Source organism: Pithys albifrons, chromosome 2, assembly GCF_047495875.1.
Source record: "Pithys albifrons albifrons isolate INPA30051 chromosome 2, PitAlb_v1, whole genome shotgun sequence".
NCBI lineage: Eukaryota > Metazoa > Chordata > Aves > Passeriformes > Thamnophilidae > Pithys > Pithys albifrons.
Window position 1 is genome coordinate 78,822,470 of NC_092459.1, and position 24,541 is coordinate 78,847,010.

The 24,541-nt window shown below is 39.0% G+C and overlaps 1 protein-coding gene across 1 annotated transcript in view; it reads right to left on the reverse strand.

The window, feature by feature from the left end:
* Positions 1-24,541, reverse strand: part of GREM2 (gremlin 2, DAN family BMP antagonist) — a 39,195-nt gene that overhangs the window by 3,309 nt on the left and 11,345 nt on the right. The gene's annotated exons all lie outside the window — the stretch shown is intronic.

Below are 24,541 nucleotides of genomic sequence, written 5' to 3' on the forward strand. Positions count from 1 at the left end.
CATTCCACACAGAAGGAGCAAGGGTTGTCCAAAAGACTATTTTTATTATTTAATATTGCTTCTGAAGTTTCTTGGGGCTTTTATGGCATTTATAGGCTTGTATTTGTTGTCTTTGTGGGAGGCCAAAAACTTGATGGATTTATTTTTGCAGTAAGAGGAAATGCTTAAACACAATTTTGAGGACTTCACAACTGCAATGCCTCTTGGGCAAATGGTTTAAGAAGGTCTGTAAATAGGTGAAGATTCAGTATTTATTTTAGATGTTAAGGAATAGGGTAGAGCATAAGCTAGTTGCTAAGTTAAAATAGTAAGCCAGTTGGCTAAAATATTTTTTCCTATGTTTGTCTATTAGGTATTCTTGTTCTGTGGAGCATTTCTTACCAGCTCTTGTCCAATTCATTTTACTAGTGTGTCTCGATGTGCTTCCAGAATATCAGAGTAGGTGTACTAAATTTCCTCATGAAATCAATGCTCACCAGTGAACTGCTACAATTCATTTGACAGTTCTTTTCATATCATTCTCCCTGGGAAAGGAGAACAGAGGGTAGGGTCTCTACAGTGCCAGAAGTGGGTGCAGCATAGAAGCTTCCCATTTGGAGGCAAGAACACTTCCAAGTCCTTCTAAAAGTGCTCTGCTCACCTTTGTTCTTAATGGGTAATTTTTTAATAGTGTACAGATGAAAGATTCATCATCCCTCTCTTCACAGTGGAGCTTCAAACAATTTTTTTCCTTTAAAGAGATACCAAAACAAAAAACTAACATCATACTGGTAAGTATAATGTATAACTCTATAGACACTTTGTATGTTTCATAGGTAATCCTCCTCTGGCAAACATGCCATTTTCCAAGCAATGACACCTAAAGATCAAAAAAGTGTTTGCAGTAAAGGTGCAAAAGAAGACAACAGTGCTAATGAATGCATCTCACCTAACAAAACAGTCCTAATGTATTTAACTCCTGTGAAGACAAAAAGAAGGAACTACTGTAGCAGACTGAGATAACATCCCCTTAGGTTATTTTCTAGGGCTTTAAAACCTCAATGTTAGATTTGACTAAGTTTCTAAAGGGAGAAGATTGAAGTTCTGAAGGAAAGTACTAATTCTATAGCTGTGAACAGAGCAGGTTCTGATGCAGAGTTAAATTTCACCAGATTGTGTAATTGAAACAGAACCACCTTTAAATGGAAACCAGTATTTCTAAAATCCAAAAAAAGCTCATTCATCTGCAACCATGCCATCTGCCCACTAACATCCACTGTAGCCAGGGGTACTTTAAATCAGTGGCCTATTTTCACACTGCTTAGCATTCAGCATGCAAGTCCAGAACTTTTGTCCAAAGTCTTTAAATGAAGCAAGACTAGACTTGGCTTTCCTGGCAGGTACTGTCGCCAAGTCCATTGGATGTCAACCCACACAGGCAGGCCAAAACCTAATCAGGTAATTAGTTTCAGTTGAATATAGTGTTCCATGCTTCCTTTCAAACTGTTCTCATGTTACTCTGCACTGATGGCTGCATTTCAGTAGTAGATAAAACAACTGATCCCCACTGCTTTGTGTTTTATACAGAAAGGGGAGGAAAAATACCCAGGGTAACAAGCCTACATCTTCTAGAAAAAGATTAAGGTGAGCTTTTCACAAGATGCCTTATGTCACATTTCTCAGGCATACTCATCTACTCTTCTCTTGAAACACAAGGGATATTGCCTTTCCAATCACATTTCTCTGACCCTGGCATAGCACAGCTCCAGAAGCACATCAGAAGGAGAGAAGCACCCTTTCCCCCATCCCCTCCTTGTTTCTTGGGATGATCTTAAAGGTTTTTTCCAACCTTTATGATTCTATGCAACCCTGTCTTACTACACCCACCCTTTCTTATCATAAGATGCAAGTTGAAAGGAAACATTTCCCTTTCCTGTCAAGGATGGAGGTCAAGTCGAAATCTTATGTAGGAATTCAGGAAAGCAGACAGAACTAACAAATCAAAGTCTACAGTATAGAGAAATATTATAGTAGCTTTCTAATTACTGAAATGGTTTTATGTAGGCATGGAGAGCCATGCAACAGAGTAAGTAGGATTTATTCAGTAAGTCTATGTTTATAACTTATAAAGCATTATTAATCAAAGCCGCTATTGTAAGGTTATAAACCAAATGCTGCAGTACATGTCAGCAAGTACTTCTACGGACAGGTAGGAACACACCACTTATTTCTGTCACTGATCCTTATCAAACTTGAACCTTAAAATACTTACATAATAGAGTAATAATCTATTTTACACTAGCAGGTCAAATGTGCATTCTGTCAGATCGTGGAATTTCTAATCACAGGGTTGCCCTTTACTAGCCTGCAAATCACCTCTTTCTAAGCCCTGGCACACAAATCCCCTATTCAAGCAAGTAAGAGTGCAAACAAGGTCACCTGGTATCAGCAACTTGCCAAGGACTACATATATTTATGGTGCTCACATGCAAAGAGAAGAGAAACCTCAGTACTCCTAGAGAACCGGAACATTTTTGCAAACTCAATTTGAATGCAAAGCAACATGGTGAATGCTGCCTGTCTGCAGACAGAGTGGGATGAGAAGAAACACAAAACATACCAGAGAAGAATCTGGCTTTTGGCAAGAACAAGGCAGTTCTGCCCTACTTACATGGAACAGAATGGAACAGCATGTGGCTGAGACCATGCAAGTGAGCACTGCCTCGAGACCAACACCTCTACAACTTGCACCAATGCCAGCCTGGGCCCCCCATTGCTGCTACACTGGGGGTTCCCATGGCAGAGCCAGTGGAGGTTCCAGTGGAGGTTCAACTTCTTCAAGCACTGTTGTCAGCTGCTGCCAGCTCCCCCTCACACCTTTTTTCCAGCAGGTGAGCTGAGAATAACTTAACCTTAGACAAGACACCCAGCATGGCCTGACTGCATTTACCTTTCACATGGCAAGTTTTTTTCTCCTTGAGATAAGGAAATCAGCATCAAGTATGAGTTCATAAATTCATCAAGCCCAGCATGCTGGAGCTGGGCTACCAGGTACCCAAGAGTGTAAAAAAAAATCTTTTTTTGGGCCAAGGAGGCAAGGATACCAAGATTCAGCTCTGTCATTTGCAGAGGTCAGGGCACTGTGCTAGGAGGGGAAGACCCAGGATCACTGTGTCTGCCCTTAGCTGTATTTCTTCTTTATATCCAATTACTGTGTAACATAAAATATCTACCAAGGCAGGCTCTCCTGCATACCAGCCTTCTGGCCCTATAACTCATGCATTCTTGAAAGTAATCCAGCTTCAGAGCAGGACAGGCAGTAATGTAAACCCAAAAGTAACCTATAGTTTTGTGGTTAGGGAAATTCACTCTGAATTGGAGCATTGGACTTGATTTCAAAATTCAAGGCAATAATTTTCAGAGAAGCCCCCCAGTGCAGAAGTGGGTGCTATGCTCCGAAAGGTGGGGCAGAAGTTAACACCAGTGCCCATCTGTGCTGAATAACTACTCTGATGTTTCCTCTGGTTTTTAAAGTTGCGATCAGATTCTCAGCTCAGGATGCAGTTTCTGACTGGGAATTCCTATTCTGTAGATCAGCCTACTTTAAGGCTGCAGGTGGAGAGAAAGAAAGAGGGATGTAACTGGAAGATCACTGTGCTATTTTATGTTAGCTGCTCAGGAAATCAGCAGGTGTGAGACTTGTTTGTTAGCTTTAGCATGCACACTTATAAAGCACTCAGCATTATCAGCATTCCTGGAAGCATCCAAGTCCCTGATACAGGTATGACACAATCCTCTCTTAGCAGGCCTTTCTGGATGGAATTCAGAAGAAAAAGTCACAGCCAATTTCTTTCTTTTTAAACATCAGAAAAAAACCCCTGAACCAAAAAACAAAACCCTGCATAACCTGTCTTGCCATGGTACTTGAGACTCTGCCTATTTTGCTTATTCACACTATGGATTCATGAGGAACTAAATTTAGTACTATCAATCTATCTTACCCGTATCAAACGTACCATAAGAGCCAATGGCTGGGAAGATGAAAAACAAATTCCGGGACTCTTTAACTACCAACAATAGGCAGGCACTACAGACTAGATTAAATCAGGTCCAGTTCTGTAGTATGATACATAGATGGCCACATTTGGTAACCTGCATTTGTTTCTCAGGTTCCATCTTGCAAACTTCAGAGACACGAGAGCTCTCCTTAGGGATCAGCTGAGTGTGGGTGAGTTTGGGAATCCCTGCTAGCAAAAATTTTTCTAGTCTGCACTTCCTTCCATATTAGACCTAGTCAGAAAAAGAATCTCTATAAACCAATCATATGTATATTAATGTAAGAACATGGTGTACACGGTTAGTTCTCACATTTAAGATGGGACACAAGTAGTTTTCCTTGAAGACAAGCCAGGCAATGGCTTTTCAAAGAACTGAAACTTGGCTTTAGCAACAGATGTGGAAAGCCAGGAAAAATCATACTCTCTACCAGGAAGCCAAAAATGCTATTTATTTAATTTATTAATGGTTAGGCATGATTCTAATAGTACAATGCTCACATAAAGACTGTAATAAAGACTAATCATGCATCTTTGTGCAGGGGAGATATTTGTTTATAATTTTTCTCTTTTAAGTATCCTTTGGAAACTATTTCTCCTGTGTCTCAACAGCATCAGCAATAACTGAACACTGTACTGTATCTTTTTTTGTAGAGACATGGGAGTCTTATTAAATCGTTCCATCAGTAATAGATTCTCATTACTTAATTGCCAAGACTGAGGCCAGCCACAACAACAAAACATGAAGGAGGCAGGGGAGACCAAACTTAAAAAACCACAGAAAACACAGTACTGCAGCTAGGACATGTTATTTAGATATTCAAAGACAAAATCTCTGCATCTTGGCAGTAGAGTTACAATGTACTAGGAGTAAGAAGCATCACTTTTCAAAGTCATTGCATACAACACCAAGGACAATAATTATTTAAAAAAGAATAATTAATGCCATTACAGGCAAAAATTTTTCCATTCTTGCCCTCTAAGAACCTTCTAGAGTGATTTGAAAGAAAGCTATTTTCTTGCATCACAGCCTAGCAGTAGGTGGTAAAGGGAGAAAGCATTTCTTTCAGACTTAATAAATTCATAGTACCCTCACTGGTTGGCTTGGATGGAGATTGTTCTTCCCCTCCATCCTTCCCTCTCCCACTCACCAAGGAGATCCATCCTTCTCTCTCCCTTTCACCAACGCCTCTCCCCCAGAGAGGCAAGAATGCCCACAGGGAATACTGCAAAGCTTGGAAGGCACAGGAAAGGTCTTCCTGTCGGCTGGGCATCTTGGGAACCACACTCTACAGTCCAGGCTCTTGCTTTGTTTTTGACAGGGCGAGATGGAGTTGGGTTTCAATGATGCCAGCCTGTGTTCCTCAGGAAAAAAAACATTTCCCCCATAATGCCAGAAGTTCACCTTGCCAAGACAGTTCTTGAAGACACTGAGTTTAAAATATTGAAAAATAAACCAAAGCATGTAGAAAAATACACTGGTGGGGAAAGTCTATGCTAAGATAAAGCTAGTTGAAAGGGTGTTGCATCATATTAATTCAGCTGTTGCTATGGATTTTCTAGTTCCAAGAGCTGTGCAATGTACTCTAGGATGACCCTGCTTGAGCAAGAAGGTTGGATCAGATGACACACTGTGGTTCCTTCTAACCTTACCCATGCTCTGTGATTAAATCCATGATAAATACCAGTGCTTCCCAAAAAAACACACACACACATAATAGATGCAATTACTAAGGTAATCCCCCAACTAGAACAAAATAGGGGAAAAAACAATGCAGCAAGATTTGTTGCTTTGGGCTGTTTGTTTTTTTTTCAAGGGTAAATGTTAGCCAGGTAATACAGTGAAGCAGGACACTGTCAACTTCATATGCCCCTGTTGTATTTACCGGAAGCAAAGATTTGATTCCACAACTGTGTTGACATTTATCATTTTAACACAGGAAAAGTAAAATAAAGGAAAAAAGCTGCAAGAAATGTAAAAGCAAAGTCATCGTACAGTAGCTCTGGTAATGCAGCAATGCCATTTTTACAGGAATAGAAATACAAAGAACTCCAGTTGAGTATGAGCAGGTAACTGGACAGAGCTTTTGTTTTAACATCAATATGATTAAAAGGCCTAAATTTCATTGCTATTTCAGCTTCAGGAACTTGTGGTTTTAGATGCAACCACAGACAAATGTCTGCCTGGTGAGCACATGTGATTTGTCCCAAGCAGAGTGAGATGTCCTACTCAGAAGTGTCTGGGTAGTCATCAGTACTGGCAGCATATGCAACACTGGAGAAGAAAGGGGGAGCGGGAGGAGGGAAAAACCCACAAAATAAAACCAGATTTCTGCTAACTGTCCATGAAGCTGATTTTCTTTCTCACAACCTGGTTTTGAAGAATGCTACAGTCAGGGGCTGGAAGGAATAACTAAAACTCCCTGGATACAAGGAGAACAGCTTTTTTGGAAAGGACCTTATTGTAATTCTCCTATGAATCTAAAAAATGTCCCTCAGCAAGAGTGAACTAAGTTAAAAAGGTACTTGATCTCCTTCTCAGTGTTTCTCAGCTTTTCAGCACAAGATAGAGAGCCACAAACAGGCAAGTCAGTTCTGTCTGCATATGAACATTTTGTCCAGCAAGTAAAAACAGCCTACATTTAACTTTATTCTTCTGTGCAGAAGGCAACTGGTATACTCCCATTTGGCAGCATTTAATTCAGGAGAAAACAGCAGACTTCTGCCCTTGGGAAACTAAAAACTAAATGTGAAGGGAAGCAGTGGCTTGAGAAAATGTCTTCATCTGTGACCATCCCTCAGCCTACTGGAAAGGAGGACAGTCAACACAAGAATGGGGAAAGTTCAGCATTTAAACACAATAGCTCATTTCATTGCTTCCTCACTGGAGAATCGATACTACAAAAGACTATTTTGCAATGAGTAGTCTCCATTATACTTTTGTTGTTTGCATTACAACAGAACACAGAAACCTCATCCAAGACCAATGCCTGACTAAGCAACACAACTTCAAATTTTGTAGACTGCGTTGGTGATCAACATATGGTAGGACCAGAACTGAGCTCAAAGGGAAGTGAGTTACTGGAGGTCAGAAATTAAAGAATGGACCATTTCCAACATCTTTCAATTGCACTGCGTGGCACCAATGCTCTTCTTTTAGCTAAGCAATCCAGATTTGTTACCCTTAGGCAACCTCTTTTTAAAAACATTATATTTTTGAAATGAAAATGTTTTCTGTGAAAATTTCCAATATAGTTTCCCTGAGTTTTGATAGAACAGAGATGGAGTCAGGAGCTTTATGGCTTTGTAGCTTCAACCAACACACCACTTCTAAAACACACAGCTCGTTTCTAGCCCACAATAAGGGAGAAGGCCATTAATCTTCAATATACATTCATTACTGTACTTGCACCACTCCAAAAAGAGGGCATTTGGATGAGTTCTGTTCTAGAAGAAAACTGAGGTTTCTAAAGGATCATAGAAGTGCTCAAAAGAATTTCTGCTTGTTTCTCTTATTGGTCAGAAAAATGTCATTGCTTTTAAAAATCAATAGGTGGCATGTAATCTTGCATATAAGAAACAACAGATTAATCAGAAGTACATTTAAATTTTTCAGATTTTCTAGTAGATTCAGATAGTTGTATTCTTTCAGATTCTGCATTCAAGATGCTATCCTCATAAATGGTATATATTCCTTTGAGCATTATGACTCTGAAGTTGCCATGTTCCCGTTTTGAAAATCTAAAATGTTAGTGATGGTCTAGTGTTTATAATATGCGTTTCTGTAAACCAATATCCTATTTACAGAGCTGAAACACAGATGGTTCAAATAAGAATCGCTCTTATCGCAATATCCCACAGGCAAGTCTTTCTATTAGGTAGTATGCAAATTCCCACAAATACAAAATTTCAGCTATGTATCCCCACTATTTTCCAATATATCCCTTGTAAGAACTGTTCCAGCTGTATTTTCATAAAGCTGTCCTAAAAATGGCATATATTCCTTTGAGCATTTTTCATTTACATTTACCTCTGCTTAAACTTGCCTGCCAAAGCATCAGTCCTCCTGACTAAAACTTACAGCAGTGCTGGGGACAGAGTGCAGAAGGTCTATGCTAACGAGCAAATAAAACAAGCATTGACCCCACTCAGCGTGTCAGCTGCAACCAGGTCTGCCTCACGTAAACATGTAGCTACGTGCCTTACCACAATTATTCACAGAAAAGGACTTTTTTTCCTCAGTGAGGTTAAATCTAGGGAATCTTCTAACCCTTTTTTCCCGTTTTAGTTAAAAAGCAACACATCTGCTACTTCCTCACAATTAATTTTTTTCCTCTGCCAAATTTCAAATAGGTGGACAGCAAGGCAGGTTTGAAACTCCCACTGCACTACACTAAGTGTATTTTCTCCTAGGGTACACAGGGAGGCATGAAAAATATTTCAGGGGACAAGGGGGAACAAGTCAATGATATCACAGTTTAGAATCACATGAGGTGTGAGTAGTAAAGACAATGTTTAGGGTTACTGTGGTGAACTGGCACATTGTGCACACCTATAGAAAATCAGAGTTCGTGAGCTCTAATGTTTACATGTCATACAAGACACCTTGAAACAACAGTGGGTCAGCTCAAAGTTTTTAATACAGTCTCTTGCCCGGGGGTCTAAACTGGCCCAGAAGCTGAAAACTTACTGGCACTGCACTATGTGTTGATGGAAGCCAGGCAGTAACAAGTCACTGCTGCACACCATGAACGGTATTATCCCTGTGTTGATTCTGCAACATTTTGTATCCCCTTTTGTTCATAAACTTACTTGGAGAATTACAAGATGTTTTCTTCTTTCCCTAAGAATACCAGGCTTCTGCTTGGCTTACTTTTGCAGTCGCTTTTTGTGGATTAACTAATGACCCATCAGAATTCCTGCTTAATTACTTTTGTTTCAAATGTTTAACTCAGATGTGGGCTTCAGTCTGAAAGGAAGCCTGCTCACTCAAGGTCTTCTATAAGAAAATTCATGTATGCAACCAAAATGCACTTCAAACCTGTGAGGGCTGAAATGTGCTATAAAGCCATGCTCTGATGGGCTTCTTCTATGTGTTTTTGCAAGACTGTAAAGAAAGATGACATTTGGAGTTCAAAACCTTCAGAGTTACATGGCTTCTTGGCTACCCTCACACATTCATCAGTTGATGTCTTGATGCAAGTTCTTCAGTTTGGAACTATTTCGACCCTTGTTTTCAAGTTGTTTTCTAAGATAAAAAAAAGGAATTTTCATTTATTTCACTCTAAGTCTATTGATATTTCCAAATTGGCAGTAACATTTTTGACTGTGAGAGCTGTCAAATGGACCAAAATAAATCGTAACAGCTCAACAGAAGCACAGAACTTACGAGGTGCTATAAAGTCAGGAATACAAATAAAATTTTAATTAGATACGCACTATGAAAATAAAATGCTAAATGGCTATACACTTCAATATCACTTTCTAGGTATATTAGAAAACATAGCACACAGAAAGAGTGGGCAAACTATCAATTATGCACTGCTATTGTCAGTGTGTGTCACTTTAGAAGTAACTAAAAGTTGATTTTTCAGTGAAATGCGGCAGGATGAGTTGTAGCACAGAAAATTTCACATCAAAATACTGCAAATTTACTCCATTTCTCCCACTTCACACTAATGGTAATGTGTGGTTGTTTCACATCTATGTTCTTGTGGCTTTGATTCACGCTCTGATCAGTGATTCTCACTCCGTCATTACCCAAAGAATGTAAATATTTGCTCTGTCTGTATTCTGGTTAACAGACTTGACCCTTTATTGAATAGGAAGGCTGTAATTCAATCATAGAAGGATCTGTTGCCATGTGTAAACTGGGATTTTATGTTTTAGGACTTAGGCTTTTGCAGAGAAGCCATCTCCTACTCACATCCCCCTCCCCTTGCCCATGACTGAATCATAGTTCTGTCTCTTATTGAAGCCTAGTATTTTTCTATTTCTCTTCTGCTGAGATGAAGACCAGAGCTATCATCCTGAATATACAGCAAGCCACAGGTGCCTGAATGAGGTACTTTAATGGCAGGTCCTCCTACACAGCACATTTGCAGTCTTTCTGCTAATTAATTTGATTTCCTTTGTCTAGACTAACATAATACAGTAACTTATCCTCATTTAAAGGAAGATCGTTAGCTTTTCAGTTCACTCCAAATGAGAAAGAAAGAAGAGTCAATAGACTGGAATCTGGGGGAGACTGACTGACTTTGTCCTTGACTACACCACTGCTTATGTTTTCAGTTGACCAAGACTTTGTCTCCAGGAGAACCCGAGACAGCACTATCATCAGAGGAGAGACTATAATCAAAATCAGATATCGCTGGTATGTGCATGGCAAGGCAGTGGCAGTTACACAGAAGAGTTCTGTCTGTGATGCACTGCAGTCAGCAGCTTTCTTTCTGGCAATCACTTGGCATTTGCTGTTCACACAGCTCCTGACATCCTCAGAGGGCTGAACAAACATGTAATTAAAAACACACACAAGCTGTTTTCTTCAGACTCCCTTCACAAAATGAAAGGAGATTCAGTAGTGGGCCACTGGACTAGCAAACCAGAGGCAAAGCTAGTAATGGAGTTAAAGAAGTAACTCCTCACTGTTTGGAAGGCAAAGTCTTCATTTGGCAATTTTGACAATGATTGAAACTGTGGAGCTGGATGAAGTCTCAGAACTGAGCTGTCAGTCAAATACAGAACTTGAGAAATGGAGTAATACACGATAAACAGATGAACCGACTTGGATTTGAAAGTTTAGCCTTCTGAGTTATATGGGAAGATACAGTTTCAATATCTAGCATGAAAAGTGACAAGGAATCAGGCAAATCTAAGTGTCCTGCAGAGTGGAATGAGTTCACATGTTTCTTAATAGCATCAGGGAAGAACTTCCCCTTTGACAAAAGAAGAAGGGAGGAAGCCAATAAGGGCAGTCATCAACCCCTTCTGCTCTCACACACGGAGAAAAGTGACAGAGATCCTCTTCTGTAGACAGTTCAGGACCACTTCTATCCTTGTAACCTCAGTTGCATTTATAATTTTGCAGCACTAGAAGGGAAGGATTCTAGTTCTTCTGGATTCTACTTTTAAAGGACTTCCTGGCTTAGGAGTTATTTTTTGGCTCATAGTAACTGGGTACTGTCTTTACTCAAACACAAGCAGAAGATAAACTGCACCTGGAGGCTCTTTATTAGCTAATTCTGACCTTGTTTTTTAGAGCATTTGGCCGTAAGCCATTCGAACTGTGTCACCACAGCTCAGGTTTGAGTATTTTTCCATTATTGATGATTTTAAGCTCAGCAGAAGCAGACGGTAAGTAAAAGGAAATCTGAAGATTCTTCCCTTTGGCTCCTGCAGAAAGCTAATCTCGGAAAGGTCAGGGAAGTATCTTGGAAGAAGTTAAACAACATCTAGCTATAAAATTCAGTGTGAGATCGCAAGCTCTATTTTTTTTTCCAGGTCTGTTCAGGGCCTCTTCCCAGCTCTAACTTAGGCAACTCTTCCTTGAATCTAGAGGAGAGAGATGACACTTCTGGTAATCTTGAGTGACCTCATGTTTCTACACAGAAGGACAAAGATACCAAGACTCCATTGCATGTCAGTGACTGACTGGATGGCGAGTAAAGAATTTGCCAAGCTAAGTGGCCAAGAGCTTCCAGCTGGACATGACTACAATGTGAGATACTAGCTAACATCTCCATATGTGACCAGTAAGTGCATGACTGATTGTGAAGAGGGGGAACAAGTGATCAGAAAGACTGCTCATTTAGGGTTTGGTTTGGTTTCTTTTCTCTTATTAAAAACCAGTAAGAGATCATATACAACTGACACCATTTCACTAATCCTAACCACCCAGTACTGTTTTGAGAAATTATACATATCACACTGAAGCAGAAAGGGAGATTCATCAGCTGAAAGTTTTGGCAAAGTACTTCTAATGGCTCAGCAACCAAATGCCATCTCTACCACTTGCAAAGTGCCATTGCAGCTGATTACAGCCAAGTAAGATCACCCCAAACAAAACGCTCTGATCCGTAGCTTTTCTCTAGTTCCTGGTGGGTGTTCATACACAAAACTCATATACTCATTTATGACTGATATAGACCACAGGTACAAACAACACTATGCACCCATGAACTACACTTTCTAGACTTTTTCCTATGTCTTGACTAAACAAGAGACTTTTAAAAGACATTATGTGTAATATGGGATTAAGAGGACTGGAATCTCAGATTAGGAATGATGGAAAATATTTTTTGACACTATGAGAACTAGGCTTATTGAAATCCTTGTCTTAAAATTGAAGGAAACATTAAGTTCTGATCATTGGCCTATGTTTCCACTTAAGATTGGCTGAATTACTAGATTCTGAGTTCTTCCTTATTTTTCTTTCAAAGGAGGAGGTTAAGTCAGCAAAAATTAGTTTAAGATACTTTTAATGGAAAATTATTAAACCCTCAAAAGCCAAGAAGCCATTTCCCAGAGTTAACATGAAACCTGTTTTAGTCTCAGTAATGGGAAAGCCCCAAAAACACGTGTAAATTGAACTAGGACCCTCAGGTGCTTTCAGTCTAAAAATGTCCATATCTCTTACTGTGAAAAAGCAACTTTGAAAAAGAAAAGTTTTGATCAACACTTCTGAAAACTTTCATTCCCATTGTGTGAAGAGACAAAAAAAAGTTTCAACTCTGAACCCTTGGGGCCCAGTCACCACAACTCATGTAGCATGATGGTCCTCAATGGGTCAATGATAACCACATCCCCAGGGGATTTTTTATGCTTGTATTTTGAAAGGAGGCTCGGTAAAGAATTTGGCTTAGGAAAACAAGACTGTGTTTCTTCTCTTCCCTTACTTAGTTTCAGCAAAACAGCTTTTGCTTTGAGTCATTATTTCAGCTTCTGTAATTTTTCTCCAGCACAAAATTATAGAGAAGCTTCATATGTATCAGTTTAGTGATTTGGGCAGCATATCGTTAAGGTCAGAGCGACAAAAAGAAATAGCAAATAGGCAAAACACTATCAAAAATGCACCTAGCAAAGCTAAAAGCAGCTCACCTGCCTGAAAATCTGCTAACTTGGCAAAACCCCTTTTTCTCAGAGGATCCTAAAAGGCTCTTAATCAGTGCAAAGACTGAGCAGTATTAATTGCCACTTGGAAAAATTTTGCTCATTAAAAGCATGGGGACATTTTTGGGGTTTTTTTTCCTTCTTTCCCACCCTCAAAATCAAACACTTTGTTTTATTATATGAATGACACAAAAAGATACATCAAAGCAAGTGCACACTTCTGTATCTACATTATTTGTTACAAGATTGAAAAGGAGAACTTACCTAAAAAAAAAAAGGAGTGAGAATTAAATCATTAAATTGTATGGTTTAAGCAGAATATGCAATGCCACTGCAGACTTGCATGGGCAAAGAAGCAAGAGAGGTCATTTTTAAATTTATAGAAACAGACATAAGAATCCAAGCTACTGGGTGGATTTACAGCATAACTGTAGAGAAGACAGAAACAGGTCATGTAGATACTATAGTTTTAACAAGATCCTCTTTATGACTATTCTCCACCCCCTCAAAAACAAAATGTTATTTGTTTAAAGCTGCTTGCCAAATCCATGGCAAAGCATCTAAGAGAAACCAGAGATGAGATTCAGAGACACTTTAGAAATAGGTGGCAGGCACATACATATCACTTGAATCAATCTGAGCAATCCATAAAACACCTGTTCCCACACCTACAAAGCCTTCAGCTTCATTATGGACCGTGACATTGGTTACGTGTTCATACAGCAGACCTTCTGTGGGGTGTACAGCTGGGTAGGTGGTGATGCTGCCTTCTGCTGCTCACACAGAAGACAGAGCTTGGGAGCCTCTCAGCAGCTCTCTGACAGCCCTGCTTTGGCATGTGTGTTTCACATGCAATCAACCAACACCACTGAGTGGAAGATGAACAGCATGAAGGTAGGCTCATGGTTTCGGCACCCCCATGCACTGGGGGTGATTTGACTCACATTCCCCCCACCTTCAAAGTAAAAAAAAACCCAAACCTCTAAAAATTGCAGATAAGGTTAGTGGGAAAGTGGAAAGCACAAAGAGGCATTACCCATACTTTACAGTTAAAGCTGTATTATTAGGTAGGGAATAAACAAAAAATACCTGGGCCAACATTATGTCAATGTGATTAGGCTTTGTAGTGTGGAGGGTGAGGTCCTACTTTAAGCTCCCTGAATTTTATCATCCTCCCTGACACATTTAGAAGGTTGTTACAGGTTTTTGAGTCCAAAAGAAAATAATCACAGACCAAAAGAATTAAAACCTATGACTTTTTCCCTCAGTTTTATGTTCTGATTAGAATACTATAGGATGTGGGTTCAAATATATATTCCTGTTATATAAAATCTCATGAAAGAGTAACTCCACTTTCAGATAAAGTAATGGAACAGAGACAATTCTGTGTCTGACCTTGGGAAATAACCAAAACAGCAATCAATGTTAGCTGCATATATTTCTGATTGCAGCCTATGCCCCCCTGAGGTAAAGCTTAAATCACCTCATGCTGTCACCCAGTCCAGGGTGCAGTTTGAGTTTTAAACTGTGAGCAACAGTCCCTCTGCTCCTGGTAACACCTTACCCCCAGCCAGGACACTGGCATCTCTGCAGCCACACAGTCAGCAAGATATGTTCGCTGATCCAGCCAAAAAGGGGTTTTTTTGTTTTGCCTGCAGGATCAGTGGTGCCGCTGGGGCCCCCCTGTGCCAGTGCTGGGCTGCTTTGCCTTGCCAGTCCCAACCTACAGGCAGGCTGCCTCCAATCAGTGGCCACGCCACACCCTGATACTCCTTCCAGACTGGGGCCTGGGAACGCTGTCACCCAATTTACCTGTTTCAGGGTGGAGGAGGCTAATGTAACTGGGAGGGTGTGGCTGATAAAGGTGGTGTTGACAGACAGAACTGCATGCTTTGGCTTCCTATAGGAGATGCATGGTCCTTCTATCTAAATGGCTTAATGTTAGTAGTATAGTTCGTACCACAGCAGTGAGAAGAAGAAATAATAATAATGATGATAATAATGATGAATTATAATAATAGTGTGATAAGTAGCAGCATTTCAGATGCCCAAGAGCATCTGAAAGATGTTTGTTTAGGCTGACACATCAGAGACAGAACCTATGGGAGATGCATACTCCTCCACAGTGGCCGCTGGAAGCCAGGTGACAGATGTGGCGTTTTACAACAGGCACATGTGCTGAGGCAACCAGCTCTGTCAGAACCTCCTTCTGCTCTAAAGACACAAGGACTTGGTTTTGGCAAATGTCTTAAACATTACAGCTCTTACTTATGACTAGATTTCCAAAAGAGGTATGCACTGTTTATCTCAAGTCCTCAATGGATATGGGGTACTTAGAAAGAGGATCTTTTATCTTATCTTGAAAATGTGCTCTGCAACTGTAGTGCAAAACTAAATATTAAACACAGAAAAAGGAGCATGAAAATGCACTTTAATTTCTCCATCCTACTGTCTGACTTTTGAGTGTCTTGCCTTTTAAGTGCAAAGGTTTCTTCCACCAAAATGTTCAGGTTTTAAGTGATTAAACACAACCATTGGCTATGATGCATAGAAATGATCTACATGATAGATGGAACACTAATGCCTTCTGCTTCACTCTTTCTTCATTACACATATGACCCTCACATCCTCCCTCCCTGTCTCAACACCTACCCTTCATGGATTCTCCACAACTGATTCAGAATCTAGCCCTAAACACTGTGGCAAGGTAGCTCTTTGTGTGAAAATGCTACGTACCCATGCAATTAATGCAATTCAAAATTAAGCAAGACTAAATGTAAGGACAAACAAACAAACAAGTAATGTGGTTTGGTGAAAGAAGTTAGAGGAAATACTTTTCCAATCTCTTTCCAGGTAAAAGATATACCAGAATACTCATGGGACAGAAACAATCTATTGAAAAAAAAAATGTCAGAAGTTAAGAAGTTATAATACATTTTGAATGCTAATATTTGCCCAAACTCCCTTTCAGAACAGAGTGCCAGAACAGTAACACAAGTTGGTCACCTGTTCTGGCTATTGAGTTCACATGGATTTTTGCCCTAATTAGGCAAAACTCTAAGTTGTGCATCCACATGATGGGGTAAGAAATTGAGTGATAATACATGCTGTGAGAAAAATGTAAGTTTTCAGGAGCATTAATTCAGCAGAAGGCTGAAACATCATTTGCCCAGGTGAACAGCATCTGTTCACCTGGTTGGACACTGTTTCTCAGGTGAAAGCTTCAATGCCAAAGAGCACCAGCCTGTTTCTTTGCCATCCAGTTAGAGAATACAAATACCAGAGTTACCGGCCATACAAAGGAAAACAGGCCTTACGCATAGAACCTGTGCACTGAGCTTCTCCCTTGCTACTGAACACAGGGACCTTCATTCTCCAAAAGCCTGGATGATTCTGAGAACCATGTGGGCTAAGGTCTTCCACTTAATTACAGCTGCAAGCATGCAAGAATAAATGTAATGTAATTAATAGTCAACAGACAGGACTTTGCTCTCTTACATGTATGGGCTCACACAATTTTAGTAATTAAGACTGATTAAGAGAAGGCAGCTTTAAACGAACGCTGTACAAGTTAAGCAAACACTTAATTGGCTTCCTGTATTCAGGTCCAAAAGACTGTTGAAATTACCAGACTTTAGAAGAAAAGTGTGGTAACATACCCTGCACACCATCAAGCCAAAAGCACCAGGGAACACACTCTGCCCACTACTAAATAAAATTGAGATGGAAATTGGATGGCAGTTGGATAAGTTCGCAGTTTGGGTCAGATGGCATTTAAACTGGGAAAGGTACCTGACACTTTAAATGTATAGCTCTTATTTTTAATCAATTGCCTCTCCTAATATTTACTCTTTTTAAAGGAAGCTGTAGGCTCTGTACTTCACTGATAGCTTTTTGTTAAATCAGCTTCCCTGATTTAACACTGTCTCAGCCCCCCACTTTTTATTGTTTCAATGAGCATTGGTGTCTCTCCCAATGGTCATCACAGTAACACATCTTTCTCAACATGTCCCACAGTAGAACAAGAGACTTCTCCAGATCTGGACGTTAAAAAAAAGTATCCAAAAGCAGAAGCTAATCCAATTTATATTTAAATCTCAAAAAAACTTCCAATCGTTTCTATGACCACCACAGTTCACTGATAGTATGCTGAGGACATTAAGGAAAATCAAGAGTCTTATTTCAGCCCTGAAAACCTGGATGCACAAATATAGAATGGAAAGGAGTAGCTTATGAACTAGTTCTGGGTACACAGTGCAGGAAAGCCATGAAGCTTCTCTCGAGGGGAAGCAACAAAGGAAAACAAGAACATTTATATTCATAGAAACCAAAACCCAATGTGGCAAGATTGCAACAATCAGGGATCTTTAGTAAAAAGAAGAAAAATCCAGAGAGGTGATGTTAATAGCTGTAAAACACATAACAGGTGATGGCAAAGAATGAAACAATGTTTTCACTCTTCATGGATTCAAATCCAATAATGTTAGCAAATAACATTTCAGACGATATTCCTATTAGCAAGCACCATGATAGAGATAGTAAGGCAGTAGAATCGGTTTGCCCAAGTCTGTAGACTCATGATCAAAATTATTAAGGAGAAAGTGACGGAAAAGAAAAAGAAAAATCACATCTGCCATGGATTACATTAGATGGAATGGAACCTAACAAGCATGAGATGAGCCAGATGACTTCTCTAAGTCCCCTTAATTCCCTTTTAAGTAAACAGACATACATATACTATATAGAACAATTATTTTCCTCCAAAGAACCATCTTTTTAATAGGGTTTCTGTCATCTCTCTTCTCATCTTTCTAGGCTTTTAGGTTTTGTGCTAGCTATTGCAGAAATAAATCATCATTCTTTTTGCTATGGGGTCACTAAACCACTACTCAAAGCCAGCCTTACGTTTAACACACTGCAATATGCCAAATGTGAACCTGCCAGGTTTATAATGCAGGTACTCTCAGATGGTTTCAGATTTAAAGACTCAGTTTGACTCCTTTTGCTGTAGGCAGAATATATAACTTTTGTGTAATGCTTCAGTGTTGGCAAAAGAAGTCAAGACTCAAGGTTTTGCAGAACGTCTTGGCTTTTCCAAAATTTCAGTTAGTTAGAGGAAACATTGCCTTGTTTATTCTTTGAAGAAGATGAATGTAATTTATAAATCATTAGAAAATAAGTTAGATTTCCTAGAACACATTGAAATATCCATAAAACACACAGAGACCATTCTCCACATAAGGCTAACTTGGGCAGGGTTTTAAACCATCTTTGAGGACTGATTTCAAAGCAGAGGAGTCAAAACTGCTTAATTAGTCAGGATGGGTAGATGCTAAGATAGAGACATTGTGCCATACCACGCTTCTTCCTCCTGGTCCCTTCGGAAACAGAGTGACAGACAAACTGAACTAGAAGGCTGGCAATTGCACTGCTGCTGCGACACTGGCTGAGGGAGCAGCCAAATTCCACAACTAGCAACTGAATGGGGCAGCTGAGTGCCTGCTCAGCCAGAGGTATGAGGATGACAGAACAGGCCCAGAAACAACTACGTCCTTGAAGATCTGAGGCCAACTGCAGAGGTTTGCACAGAACAAAACATCTGTAATGTCCTCATGACAGCAAACACCCAAATTCCTCTCTACTTGTAATACCTGTAATTAACAGGTGTGGAATAGTTTGTCAACAGCTGTTATCATAAAGCCATGGTATCCGTCCTACAAGCACAGCAATAACCCTGTGAAGCTGTACCCACTGTCCAACACTTCCTTTCCCACAGAGCAAAACAAATAAATTAATGAAATTGCCCTCAAACAGAGACTGAACACACACTGGAAAAGAATTCAAGTCTCCCATCTGCCTTCTTTATCCTTTCAAAGTGAATGTAAGTTTTGAAATTTTAGTTACTGTTGCTAATGCTCTAAAATTAGCCCAGAGAGTAAAGGTAACTCCTCAGCATTTTCTCTATGAGGAACTACTCCTTTACCTGGATATAGTCTAGTATTTCCAATTACTTTAAGGAGATGGGATGACAATGCAGTGTGTGGTTTACTAAAATCAAGGAAGGAGTCATTCAACTAAGAGCAACCCCCAACACTAAGATTAGTTATTTCTTTGTCATCTTATTATTTATTTACTATTATTTAGCAACCATAGTATTGATATTTCTGAGACAAGCCAGTTGCTGGGGTATGTTTTTTAAATCAATGCTACAGTTACACTCTCTTGTAAAACAATGGAAAGCAATGATCAGGTGGGTATACATATGTTCATATTCTAATAAAAAGTACATCACTCACAGACAAGGAATTACTGTAGGACTGAAACAAAACAGACGTTTAATACAAGAGAGAATCCTTAAACAGACCAGTACAGCAGAGGATGAGAAAAATCTGGAAGGCTTCATGCATTACGCAATGCTGCAATGCTTTCTACTAACAATAAGTTCCACACACCTGTTCACTGTGCTCTCTAAGCTCAGGAATAAAAGATGGCAAGTGGGCAGATTCTCTGTAAATATGTATTTAGAAATATTTCAGAGGTTTTATCTGAAAAATACTGACTTCATTAAAGTGAATTAAAAAATAATATTTTAATTCAGTAGAGACAATAATTTTACTTTGTGGGACTATCAGTACAAAATCCTTGAGGTTTAAAATATACGGTCATTTAGACCAGGCAAGGATCTGTCTTCAGATAGACTCACTGATATTTGAAACAGTTCAGGTGGACAAAAAAAGTACTTCTATTGAAAATACTTGATCAGTTTGAAGTAATCAGCAAATGCTTATAGATAAATTATTGTGACAGCTGGCAGATGAAAAAAAAAAGAAACAAACAAAATAATATTTACCAGAAAGTAATTTAAAATAATAGATTAACAACATTTATGTTGCTGGAATATTTTGCAATTCCATTACAAATTATTTTTCATTTGTACTTAGTATCATGCTACTTCTTTAGTTATTTTTTATATTTAAAATTGTATTACACTTTTAATTAGTTAAATTTCATCTGGCTATAAAGAGAAAATTAAAAAAAAAGACAAGGGAAGAGAAACTCCACAAATTAATGTTTTCTGCCTAGTGTGACATACCAAATAAATCTAACCTATTTAATCCTAATCTAGGCTACAACAGTCCTCAGCTTTACCAGAGCACCAGTATCTGAAGAGACTCCATAAAACATGGCTGACAAGGTATCCCCCAAAAGCTTGTAAGATTGAACAAGTTTCCTCTTTTTAAAGATGTTCAACAAAACTCTGCCACCCAAACGTTTCTGCTTTCTGACTTTTCTTGCTTCTGCAAATTAGCAGAGCTGCCTCACAGCCTCACGTGGGACATCTGAGAATGGTTCACTGTCCCATTACACACCTTTCTAACAAGTTTGAGCCTACAATAATTTAGCATCAATACTCTACAGATAATTATTTCCTAATGTTCTCTTTTTCCATGACCTTAGGTATTGGAATCTAGTAAGAACTTAATGAAATACCATTGTGGGTAAAATATTGAAGTAACTGAAGAAGTAGAAAGCACTGTAACACGACTTTTTTTCAGGGAGAAAATGTAAAGAAATTGAGTGACTGCCATGCAATTCTAAAGCAATAAATATGTAAATGTCATTGGAATCAACCCATACTCCATTGATTCACACTCTTGGCTTGAATGAAATTAAGATCTTAGGGTTTACTTCAGCAATACCAGACCATCTGAAGATACCAGAGATACCAGATCATCTGAAGTCATGAGTTTCAGTAATGGTGACACATAACTGTTTTTCTGAAGATAATGGTGACTTTCCCACAATGTGTGCATTACTTACTGGCTTCATAACACAAATGTCTTGTATGGTAGTTTCCTGGCTGGAAGGACCTAGTTACTGCCAGTTGGCAGTACCAGGCAAATAATTTCAGCAAAGAAGGGCTGATCCTAATCTCTCCTCATGCAAGGCTAATACAGTATCGGTGAAGAATTCAGTATCTGTGTTCCTTTGTGTGCACAGCTCCCAAATGAACTCTGGCCTTGTAAAATTGGTTGTTACACAGGACTTCCTCACCTTGAAGTAAAATCAGGTTCGGTGATCCTCAAAAGCATCTGGGAAATCCCAACGACCCCTGAAAGGCTCACCAGCTCTGAACTGTGACATTCTGGCACCAGGGGCCATGCCCTATACAAGGGCTTGACAGTAGAGGGGAGGGGTTAAAATGTGTCTAGCTGTACTTTGGATCTAATTACATCTTATAGCTCTGAGGATCTTACCACCTTTAGCTCCAGAGCATAATTTAACCTATGCATTCAACCCTCCTAGTGATCCTCCCAAGCCTGGGGTTGCACCTTTCTCCTTAGAGAGTGAAACTTTCAGCATATACATCAAAAAATGGGAGCATTAAGCAGCATCTTAGTCTTTATTAGCGCTTCTTAGTCTTTATTTTTTCCAAACACTTCTGCAGAAGCCTCCACTCATGAGATGTAAGGGTTTGTAAACACTTATCTCTTTGGCATTATCTAAAGTTTAATAATTTCCTGCTCTGGTGCACTTTAAGCCTAATCCCCAAACTCTCCCTACTGGCAGCACAAAGAGTGCAGGTGTCTGCCTCACCTAAGGAATTCCTGATAGCAGACATCTAATTTTTACTTTCTTCAATAATCCCTATTACTCCTGAGAGTGATGCCCCTACCAAATTATTTAGGTTGCTCAGTTTCATGTCCAAAAACCGGAGCTTTGGAAAACCAGGACTTGCACTTCCATACTACTTTGCAGGTCAATCTACAGAGCCCTTCATTTTGTTTTGAAGCCACCTAGGCTGATGACCACAAAGCAGTTTACCTTAGCAAATAGTCTCCTGCTTCTCTGCAAAACTTATTAAATCCAGACTGTCAGGCTAATCTATCTTCACAGCTCCACATACTGAGCAAGGACCATGCAAAATTCTTTGCCTTTGTAATGTTAAGCAGAGGAAAATGGTTTAAGGCAACATGAGACAAAACGTTTTGGGGCTCCATGTTCACAAGCTGGCACTCCAGATACTGCTATTTGTATAATTTCTTTGACCTTCATAGCAGGCCAGTCTTCTGCATAGTGATAATAAGTGGAAGGAAAGAAGGCAAAGGCTAGTTTTACCCTCCACATATCTAAGCAGTGCCAGAGGGGACAGATACATTTAGATTCTTCTTAAGTTACTCAAAGATTGTGCTGAAATTTCCAGAATAAAAGCAAAATGCTCCTTTCATTAATTTATGCATGAATCAAGGTTTAATTGCAAGTCATACATATACACAAGGCTGGGCTAACAGGCATATTTTAAGTAAAAGTTAAGCCGATATGAGAAGGTGACTAAGACAGAGGAGCAATGTCACTGTGGTTCTTGATTCCCGATTTTTTTTGTCTGGCAAAATAAGGCAATCTTATGAGCAAAAACAGTGAATGAAAAAATGGCTGTATACTTTGCCTTCTTCTCTCCACACCCTTACTGTGTCCTGCAGAGCTGCCCAATGAACAGAAGGAAGCAAAATCTACAAATACACAAGCCTTCTCTTTGCAGACACTGGTGATCGCTGTCTTCAGCATTCAAAACCATGCCAATATCTGCCTTTCTCTCTTTTCTCCTGCACATTCCTCTGCAGACTCTAGATACAATTCTGTATCAGGCAATAGTTGCATGCCACAAGATGATCTGCTGCCTCAACATAGCATGGAGGTGACTCAATAGTGACAAAGTAAATCATCCTTCAAAGACAAGTCAATAGTGAATAAGTAATTTTATCTGTCAAGAGTTAACATGCAATGAACACTTGTAAAGGTTACACAACACAAATTCTACTAGTGCTTAGACATGAGCTCCCTCACATATGCTAACCAAGGAAGTCTATGAAAGAAATAAATCCCACTCGACTTCTTAATGAAAAGCCTTAACAACAAACAGCAAGTTGTACATATACACTCCTAGAAAAAGATTATATCCTAAGAGATTGTTGGCTTGCAGCCAGATATCTTACAGTAAAGATGCACCATGTAAGTATTGCTGAGGATTTTGTATTTCCATATAAAAATACTTTAAAAAACAGTGAATGCAAAGAATAGTTTGCAATGAATAAAAGAAATCCTAAAGCTGATTAAAAAGGCCCAAAACACTTGTTGAACCCACACACACCGTGAAGGCAAAAACAGCCTGGAATTTAACTTCAGTCCACCAAAAAGTTAACTCACTTTTCATTTCTGTCACTATTTGCATTTTTCTTTTTTTCAGTTATGTTATCTGTTTGGGTTTTCTTCTAGAATGTACTTTTCAAGTTCTCATACAAATTACTACCATGGCATGGTATCTTTCCTATAAACTCTGTGAATACATAGCTTATGATGTTTAAAACATTCTATTTAATAAAAAAAATTAAGAATCCTCTTAAAATGTGCAAGCAGCCATTGTATATTCTGAAATCCAAGCTGTTCAGTATACATCCCTTAAATTTTACTAACTTCTTGAATAAACAGATCCTTTGAGGTTTCACAGATAAGATATATTTCAGATTATTCAGGCCATCCAAAGAATGCTTTTGCTGCTCTGTGCAATTAGACCTGAAAGTGCATTTATCTTGCTATAAATAAGGTGACTCTTAAAGAATGAAGTTCAGAAGTGTTAATGTCAACTCTTTAGTGGACATATCTTTGATAGAGCAACTCCCTATCTCAAAGTACCTAAGCTAGTTTAACTCAAATTTGAAATTAATTCTGACCTTTATAATGTATGCAAGTCAGAAAAAGCTGGTGGAATAATTTCAGAATTACATGATCTGAGTTTTATCATAAAATCTAAGTAGGCACAAAGTTGTTTAGCAAGTTATCATTTAAATATGATGTTGACTCAGCGCTATCTTCAAAATTATATAGAGTAAAAGGTATAACTGAAATGTTCCAGAACAATCTATGGATGGAATAATTCAGTTAATCAGAAGCAAATCCTTTCTTCCCTACTTTATAGTACTTGATTTTAGATAAACTGCTTCAAAAGAGAAAAGTACAAGGGCAATTAGTAGTTGTTGCCTCTTCTTTTACTACAGTAAAAATATATTTTACAGCTATGGATGGCCTCGTGTGAACCATAAACAAAAGCTTTGCATGACCCAGGTTAGAAATGTTGAATAGTGAAGACAGCAGAGCAATACACACTGGGCTGAAAATCCCACTATATAGAAGGCATTCAAGTAATACACCATTCTAGTTCTCTGTGCAGGAATTAACTTAAACCAGTGTGTGCAAATCTGCATTAAAATTCATATCCTTATGGGCTTTGCAGAAAAACAAAACATCTAATTTATTTGCCTCTACACATAAGGCCATAGCTACCTCTTTTAGATATTGTTCATATTTTCTTATATGAGAAGCACTTTAGCCTTTAATACTTT